The sequence below is a fragment of the Psammomys obesus genome, unplaced genomic scaffold (assembly GCF_907164565.1).
Source record: "Psammomys obesus unplaced genomic scaffold, mPsaObe1.curated_primary_1811, whole genome shotgun sequence".
Classification (NCBI taxonomy): domain Eukaryota; kingdom Metazoa; phylum Chordata; class Mammalia; order Rodentia; family Muridae; genus Psammomys; species Psammomys obesus.
Window position 1 is genome coordinate 17,066,293 of NW_026596125.1, and position 9,112 is coordinate 17,075,404.

General features: G+C 41.4%; 1 protein-coding gene across 4 annotated transcripts in view; it reads left to right on the top strand.

Annotated features, from left to right (window-relative positions):
- The first annotated feature begins 420 nt into the window (after positions 1–420).
- The window catches only part of Atrnl1 (attractin like 1), a 527,893-nt gene continuing 519,201 nt past the window's right edge, over positions 421–9,112 (top strand). For 2 of the 4 annotated variants that reach the window (XR_008722856.1, XM_055630013.1), the window contains exons 1-2: positions 421–502; positions 928–1,019. The gene's annotated coding sequence lies outside the window, so the exon portion shown is untranslated. The remainder of the gene's footprint in view (positions 503–927; positions 1,020–9,112) is intronic. The other 2 variants (XM_055630014.1, XM_055630015.1) reach the window with 1 other exon arrangement.

Below are 9,112 nucleotides of genomic sequence, written 5' to 3' on the forward strand. Positions count from 1 at the left end.
AACACTGGAAGAGACCTGCACTTGGCAGTCTCCTTTCAGCAATTGTCACAGAAGTCTTTACAGAATGATGGCAGCCTCACCATAGTCATGAGAAGTGGTCGATTAATCTTGGTAAGCGGCTGTCAAAATTAAGGTATGTTACCTTAGGCTTTCTCTGTGTTAGGTGTTTCAGCTAGGGAACGAAGTGTTCTTCCAACGCCCTTTTAGATTTGAATATTGGGCCCTGAGGGAAGAAACGCAGATGCCAACGTGGCCTAAGAAGCCACACCTGAGACCTCTTGGCATCCGTTCTAATTCTGTTGTTTGCTTCCACTTGAGAAGAATAAAACATTCACAATTATAAGACATTCCGACAATTGTAAACAAAAATAACCCTCCCTCATTTTCGCTAACTCGAGACTAAAGGTTTAAAGTGAGGCCCCGAAGCCCCCATGCCAGTGTCAGACCCTCGCTGAAGCTCATTTCACCAGCGTCGTGTGACCTTCGGCTGCAGAACGTCCAGGTAGACTCTGCCTGTACAGATGATGAATGACATTTTATTAGACGCTGGTTAACAGTTTTGTAGACAGTTAGACAGTTTTGCTACTGTAGCCTTGGACCTTACCACTCTAGCGTCTGTAGGTCTGAGGTCGGAAGATCTTACTACATGTGAATTATTTGTAAATATAGAACTATACGTACTTATGTACTGGTTTTTAAAACATAATTAATCTTTATTCTATATGTAATTTTTAGATCTTCAGCGTAGTCAAATTTGGATTCTGAATGTCACATATTTATAATAGAATTATAATTTTATTAACTATAAAATGAACATACACTGTCCGGAAGTAGGATAATAGGATGTTTTCCATCAACCAAAGAGGCAGGATTAGAACTCGTCATTATTTTTTTCTAAGTTCCTTTTTTTTTTTTTTTTTGAGATAGGATCTCTCTACACACCCCTGGAGCTCACTATATAGACCAGGCTGGCCTGGAACTTACAGAGATCCTCCTGTATGTGTCTTGCAGAATTAAAGGTGTGTGCCACCATGCCAGGCTTAAGGTATTCTTTAAATGATATATTTATATGGACTCTTTATTGTTAATTATAGGCAACCTTTGAGTAATGTGTAAAGCTGAATGTTCTCTGTATGTCTTCATCTTTTAAGTAAAATTATAAGAGATAATTTATATCATTAAGATATGCAGTCACATTGTAGGAATTTAAGACAATCTAAATGGACTGTTCAGTCTAAATTCATGAAGCAGGTTTCCTTCTGTTTATTTCCATTACTTGGCTTCTTAAATAAAATAGGTTTACCCCAGCGCTTGTTTGTAAGTTTCTGGAGAATTCCTTTTGGCCTCAGGCTCTTTTACTCAGCCCTCCTTGCTCAGTGCTCTTTCCTGTGCCGTCTTGGCTTGGGTAATTACTGGGAGCCTTCTGGTCTCAGCCTAGCTACGGTGTTCCAAAGGAGGCTTCTCACTCCCCGGCCTTACCTTGCTATGGACTGCTGTAGCACTGCTGGCCTCCTGAGTGCTGTCAAGCAAAGGACCAGTTAGTTATTTTCCTTTAGGTCGGCTCACCAGAAACTATAACTTTACCTTGTTGATTTTTCTTCCTTCTGGTCTCATGCAATGAACCCAAGGCCTTACGCATGCTCTGCGAGTGCTGTGCTGAGCTGAAATTTAAAATGTATTTTATTTTTTTGTGTGCTTACATGTATGCATCTGTGCATATTTGTGTGTGTGTGTGTGTGGTATGTGTGAACTGTATATGTGCACATATGCATGTGTGTGTGAATGCATGTGTGCATGTATATGTGGTATTTGTGTACTGTGTGTGTGCATGTGTGTGTATGTGGTGTGTGTGTGTGCATGCATATATGTGTACACATGCATGTGTGAGCCAGGCAGTCCGGAAGAGGGCCCCAGAGCCCCCGGAGCTGGAGTTGCACATGGTGGTGAACTAGCTAACAGGGTATTGGGAGCTGAACTTAGTTCCTCTGCAAGAGCTCCTCCGTTTCTCTTGCCCCTGAGCTATAATTTTTAAAGCACCATTTATTTAAAGTTTAGAATTCGGGAAGTTTTGTCTTCTGTATCTATCTCTGAAATGATCACAGTAATAAGGACCATAAAAACAGCAATCACACCCAAAAGTTTTTATTACTGCCCTTCCCCCCTTGCCCTTCCTCACCCTCAGAACCACTCATCTGTGTCCTCTCAGCACATTTTTGTTGGTGCTTTAGAGTTTTTATATGTGGAATGAATCATGTATTACATTCTTTCTTTATGTCTTCTTTCACCATGTATCATTTTGAGAATCATTCTGTTCCTTTTATTCCTGAATAGTTTCGGATTTGTGGACACTCTCCATTTTGCTTTTCCTTTTGTCCTCTGATGGGCTCTTGAGTTGTTTCCTGTTTTTGACTACCCCTTATAGAAATGACTGAACTTTCCTGGAGATGTCTTTATGTGGACATAGACCTCCATGCCTTTAGGAGAAATACCACATAGTGCAAGTCTGGATTATATGCTAAATATATGTTTAATTGTTTTTATATTAAAGAAATTTTATTTTATTATTTTGTTTCTCCAGCCTACCTGTTTAATCTAAATATAAGAGATTAATATTGCAGAGTAATTGTAATCATGTAACTTCCCAAGCAGCATGAAATGTTCTAGTTAATTCACATCCTCAATTGTCTAGTTAAATTGTAACAATTGATGAGTGATATGTCTTTGGTCCTTTTTTAAACATTCATTTAGTGTTTGTGTGTGTGTGTGTGTGTGTGTGTGTGTGTGTGTGTGCATTCATGTGACATGCCATGTGACTTGTGGAGAGGTAAGGAGACAGACAACTTTGGGAGTTAGGTCTACTGAGGGGGGTCCTGGATTGGAGCTCAGGTTGTCAGAATTGGTGGGTGCCCTTTCCCTGCTGAGCCATCTCATTGGCCCTCACTGGCCTTTAATTTGTGTTCCCCTAATGAGCAATCATATTGAAAACTTGCTACTTATTTATCTTCTCTATCAAGGAAACTTTCAAATCTGCATATTCAAATTTCCCCTTAATTTTGATTTTTTTTAAATGAATTCTTTCATTTATTGGATAGTTCTTTATCATTTGGAAGTATTTTCTTCCAGGTTGCGGCTATTTTTTATCTTCTTTATTTTTAATTTGTGTATAAGTGTTTCTGTGTGTGGGTCTGCGAATGCCCAAGAAGGGACGAAGCTTCGTATTTCCCTGGAGCTAGAGTTACAGGCTTTACTGAGCTGCCCATCACGCTGGGAACTGAATTCAAGTCTTCTGCCAGAGCAGTGATGCTAACCACTGGCCAGCTCTCCAGACTCCGGGGCTCTTCTCTTAATCTTTCTCGTCAAATAGCAAGGGCTCTCACTTGCACTGGTTTTGGTGTTCCAGTAATGCTAACCTCATAAAATGGAGCCTCATTATTTGCTGGGGGAGTTTTTTGTGGAATTCACATAATTACTTTATTGTGTACTTGATAGAACTTACCACTTGTCTTAGTTAGGGTGTCTGTGGCTGTGATGGCTACCATGGCAAAGCAACATGGGCGGGCAGAGCTTAGCACATCTTAGCACTCTGGCATCATACTCCGTCTCTGCGAGAAGTGGACAGGAGCTTCAAGCAGGAGCCTGGAGGCAGGGACTGAAGCAGAAGCCATGGGAAAGTGCTTAGTAGCCAGCTCTCCCTGGCTGGCTCACCCTGCTTTCTTATCTTCAACAACTCACGCTGTCTGCCCAGGTGTGGCACTGCCCACAGCTCGCTGGCTGGTCCTGTGCCAATAGGTCAGGGAAACCTCCCACCAACCTGCCCACAGGCCAGTCTAAGGAAGGTATTTTCTCAGTTGAGGCTCCTTTCCAGATGCCCCTAGCTTGTGTGAAGGTGACCAAACCAAACCAAACTAAAACTCCAAAACCAACCAACCAAAACCAAACCAAACAAACAAAAAAACCCACCCCAAACAATAACAAAAAACCCAAACAACAACAAAATAGCTAACCAGCACACCAGTGAACCGTTCCAGGCCCAGAATTTTATCAGCTCTCCAAAGATCAGGACTGCTGGTCTCAGAAGTGACTTCTCACACCTGACCCCAAAAGCACGACCGCAAAGTGAAGGTGGAGGTGTGAGACTGGAGTGAGGCGCCCTGTGCTGCAGAGGTTGGAGGGAACAGAGGAAGCCCTGAGTTACTCTGGTTCCTGACAATGGGCCCAGCATGACCAGCTTCTGCCTGCTCCTGCCGCCATGTCTTCTTGTGATAAGAAACATTAAATATTAGTCTTTTCAACACTATAACTCTTTTGTTCAAAACATCCTGAGAGAATGCCTGTTGTCTGCATGGGTGTGGTCATGCCAAAGCCCCCAAGACCCCACTGGAGTGGCAAAGTCTTCTGTGGTGAAGCTCAGAGGGATGGTAAGGCTTTCACCAGTGACCCGTTCATCAGTGTGTAACAAAGCTGGCAGCTGAAGCTCCTGCCTCCCAGATGCTCACAGCTGGAGACTGCCCATCCCACCCCTTCTGCTGAGACCAGCCAGCCCCTCCGCTCTACACAGGATGAACAAGCACTGGGGTTCTGGGTTGGGGCCATAGTAGGTGCTACCCCATCATAGTGGGCAAGGCAGGGCGTAGCAAGAGGTAATTCTAGAATTCATTCTAATAAGCAATAGACTGAAAAACTCTACACACTGAAGAATTGTTTCTTAACCATACATTAGATAAGGGAGTCATATCCAAGTTAAGACACTCGAACTACTTAATAAGAAAACTATCTATTTAGAAGCAGCCAAAGGACTTGAATAGAATTCTCTTAAGATACACAAAAGGCCCAAAATACATAAAATGTGTGTCCAACATCACTAAGCACATTAAAACTATAATCACCTCATACCTGTTAGAAAGCCTATTATTGAAAAGATGAAGGATAGCAAGTGTTGTCTAGAATGAGAAGAAATGAAAAAATTTTAGTGGAAATTTTATTACTTTGCCCATTTTGGAAATAGTGGAAAATTTCTTTAAAAAACTGGAAATAGAATCACCATGTGATTCAGCAGTTCCAGTTCCGGCACTGCCTTCCCTCCTACATTTACTGCAGCAGCGTTCACAGTAGCCTAAATTTGAGGAGAATATAAGTGCTCATCAATAGATGAATGGATTGAAAAAAGTGGCATGTGTCACAATGGAAACGCCGAGGCTGAACAGGAATTATGTCATTTGCACTGTAAAGGCCAATCCAGTGAGCGAATAAACCAGGAGCCAAAGGCACGATGGCCCCTGATCTCACTCACCTGTGGACGCTGAAGATTTGAACTCATCCTGTGAACCGGCGGGTGCTGCAGTGATGGTGAGGAAAGGGCAATGTTTGGCAAAGAGGTGATTGTAGAAAGTTTCAGGCAGGCAGGAGGAAGGCCTGTGCTCCCTGGTGCAGCAAGATGATCTATGTCTATTTCAAAATCCTTAAAGGTAAATTAAACGTTCTTATCATAAAAAACGATGTGAGGTGGCCGGGATGTTTAGAGTTTAGTGTGTGTGTGTTTGCGTGTACACATGTGCATGTATGTACTTTCATATGGGAACCACAGGCTAACCCTGGGTGTTGTGGTCTATTGCTCATGTGCTGTCCACCCGTTTCCACCTTTTGCTTTTCTTTTGGAGACAGTGTCTCAGCAAGTATGCTAGGCTGAGTGGTCAGTGAACCTGAGGATCTGTGTCTGCTGCCCAGTTCTGGGATTGTAAGCTCGTCTCCACCCAGCTGGTCACCTTCCTGTCTCATAGTGAACACGTGTGTCGAAACATCATACTGCACCCCAGAAATACATCCAACCAGTATCTGTTAATAATTGTAAAACGGCAAAAAAAGGACCCAGCAAACTAGTCAATATTTCAACTAGAAAATATGTTTTAGGAAAGACGTTTTGGGCTGGATGGAGCTTTCCTGTGGCAAAGTTCTTGCCATGCAAGTGTGAGGACCCGAGTTCAAGTCTCAGAAGCCACATAAAAAGCTGCTGAGTGTGGTGTGTGTGCTTATGGGCCAGCAAACCCTAGCAATGCTCTTGTCTTTGCCCACAAAATATCCAAAACAACAACCCACTATTTTTTTTTTGGGGGGGGTGATGTCTGGCAATATCTGTATTTCTTCAGAAATAGGTTGTTTTTAAACTAATATCTCCTGTAATCAGGACACAATTTCTTATTTCTTTGCATTGTAATTCTTTGCAAGGTAGATGAAGCGTCTACAGTGAGGCAGCTCTGGACACTTACATTTTCCTTACTCAGTGTTGTTTTTGTTGTTGACTACGGTTTTATATTTGTTTAGTGAGTTTCCTAAACTATTTTCTAATCATTTTATTTTTTTATTGTGATCTCTGGTGCCATCATTTTTTTTAAACCTGTGGTCAGCTACTATTTTGATGGCTATTTCCATGATTACCGGAGCCAAGGAATAAGGAGGTAAGAGTCTTTGCAGATTTCTTGTGGTCTGCCTTGAGTGAGGCCAAGTTGTTTTTGACTCTCTCTTTGTCCTTATTTCTGCTTGTCCTGAGCCTAAGGCTGAGCAGAAGTCGTATCTCAGAGTCCCTTCAGGTCTTGGCCCAGCCTGTGTCTGGCTGAGGCAAGCATGTTGCTTCTTACCCTGCCTGGTGTAAACCTGCACAGGACTTTCCCCCCAGTTCTAAAGAGAAGTCTGTGGCCAGTTTTCTCCTTGTTTTCAAGGAATGTCCTTTCCTCTGTCTCTGTCAGAAATATTGTCCGCCAATTCTGTTTTTGGTATTAATTTGACATTTTGTTGAGTGCTGCTGTTGTTTTGGTATGAGAGCTATTTGTCTGTAATGTTTATTTTTTATTTTTGAAACATTCTCATCAGGTTTTGTGATCTGGAGCAGAGTATACTGACATTATTAATTAAGTTGGAGTGCATTTCTTTTTTCTCTAATATCTGAAAGAAATGACAAAACATTTTTATTATTTCTCATTTAAGTGATGGAAAAATTTTACTAATGAAGCCATCTGTGCCCACAGGTATTTTTGGTACCTTGTTTTTATTTTAAACTTTCTTTAGCAGATATAGGACTTTGTAAATTTTCTACTTCTTCATTGTTGGTTTTTTTCAAGTTGTGAGTTTTATAGGTTTTGTTTCCATTTTATTTAAACCATCAAATTCATTGTCAGGAAGTTTTAATATCCCAATTTTTCTACTGAATTAGTAGTAATAATGTCCCTGTTTCCTTTTTGATAACTAATATTTTTTCTTTCTTGATGAGTTTTTTAGAAGTTTAACACACACATATGCATATATTATATATAAAACGTACATATATAGTATTATATGTAAAATACTTTTTAGTTGTATAATACTTTTTATGTGATTTTATTATTTGAGACTTTCTGTGTTTCTTTTACCATATCATTCCTTCCAACTATATTTGAATGTGTTCTTCTAGTTTCCTGAGTTATAATTTAGATAATTGGTTTTCAGTTTTCTAATACTTATGTTTAGAGCTATAAGTTCTGCTAAGCATTATTTTAACTTCACCTTACAAGCTTTAGTAGGTTGTGATTTTTAGAATGAGTCAACTAAAATGTTTTCTAGATGTCTTTGTGACTCAGAAGCCTGTTTCTTAATTCCCAGACATTTAGGGCTTTTAAACTGATATTCTCTGTTATTATACATGAGCTGCATGGATTTTGGAAGCATGTTTATTATAGCTAACTTTCATTAATTGATTAAACTGATTTATTTCACTTCTGCTGTTTGTTGCTATGCTATGCCAAAGGACAAATAGCTACTTCCTTCGGTCAGAAGTAGTTTTTACCTCCAGTCTGGCTTTTGAAATACAATTGCTTCAGGCTCAGGAAGTTCAAAAAATATGTGGGGATCCTGGTTATAAAGTACATCTGATTATCCGACTCCTAACTCTCAGGGGTCCACAGTTTTGATTTTGGACTTTTTTTGATACTATTTTTAGCATAAGACTTGTGAGGGCTGTGAAGTAAGCCCATGGGGGTCATGGCCAGACACCCACTCATTTCTTCCAATGTTAGAGGCATCTCTTGCGACTGAGTGTGTGGCTTTCTTTCTTTCTTTCAACATTCCCAACCATATATTTACTTTATTTTTATAATTAATTCACTTAATATCCCGACAGTAGCACCCTCCCTCATCTCCTCCTGGTCCCACCCTTCCTCCCTTCTTCTTCCTTTCCTATCCTCCCCCCAGTCCACTGAAACAGGGAGCCCTTCTCCCCACTGTCTGACCCTAGCCTATCAAATCTCATCAGGGCTGCCTGATCCTCTTCCTCTATGGGCTGGCAGTGTTGCCCTGCCAGGGGGAAGTGATCAAAGAGCTGGCAACCAAGTTCATGTGAGAGACAGCCCCTGCTCCCCTTACTAGGGTACCCACATGGAGACTGAGCAGTCCATGGGCTACATCTGTGCAGGGGGTCTAGGTCCTCTCTATGAATGGTCTTTGGTTGATGCCTCAGTCTCTGCGGTCAACCCTGGGCTCTCTGGATCTCTTTGTAGAGCTCCTGTCCACTCTGGGTCATTCTCCCTCCCCCACCCCTGTTCTTCCATAAGACTCCCTGTGCTCTGCCCAGAGTTTGGCTGTAAGCCTTAGCATCTGCTTTGATCCCCTGCTGGGTGGAGTCTTCCACAGGGCATCTTGGTAGGCTCCTGTCCTGTCTGCCTTGTTCCCTATCTTCAACCACTTCCAGTGTCTATTCTATTTGCTCTTCTGAATGAGAATTAAGCATCCTTCTCAGGGTCCATTTTGTTATTTATCTTCTTTAGGTCTGTGGATTTTATCCTGTATTATATGGCTAATATCCACTTATGAGTGAGTGTATGCCATGCATGTCTTTGTGGTCCTGGGTTACATCACTCATGGTTCATTTACACAATGGAATACTACTCATCTATTAAAACCAAGAAAAATCATGAAATTTGCAGGCAAATGGATAGGATTAGAAAAGATCATCCTGAGTGAGGTTGTTTTCTTTAGCTCATCATTGTGCTTTTCAGAGCAGCAAACTAATGCTACTGTCTTCAAAGAATTTAGTGAAGGAGGAGGGGAAGGAAGAAGAGGAGGAGGGGGAGAAAAAGGAGGAGGGAGA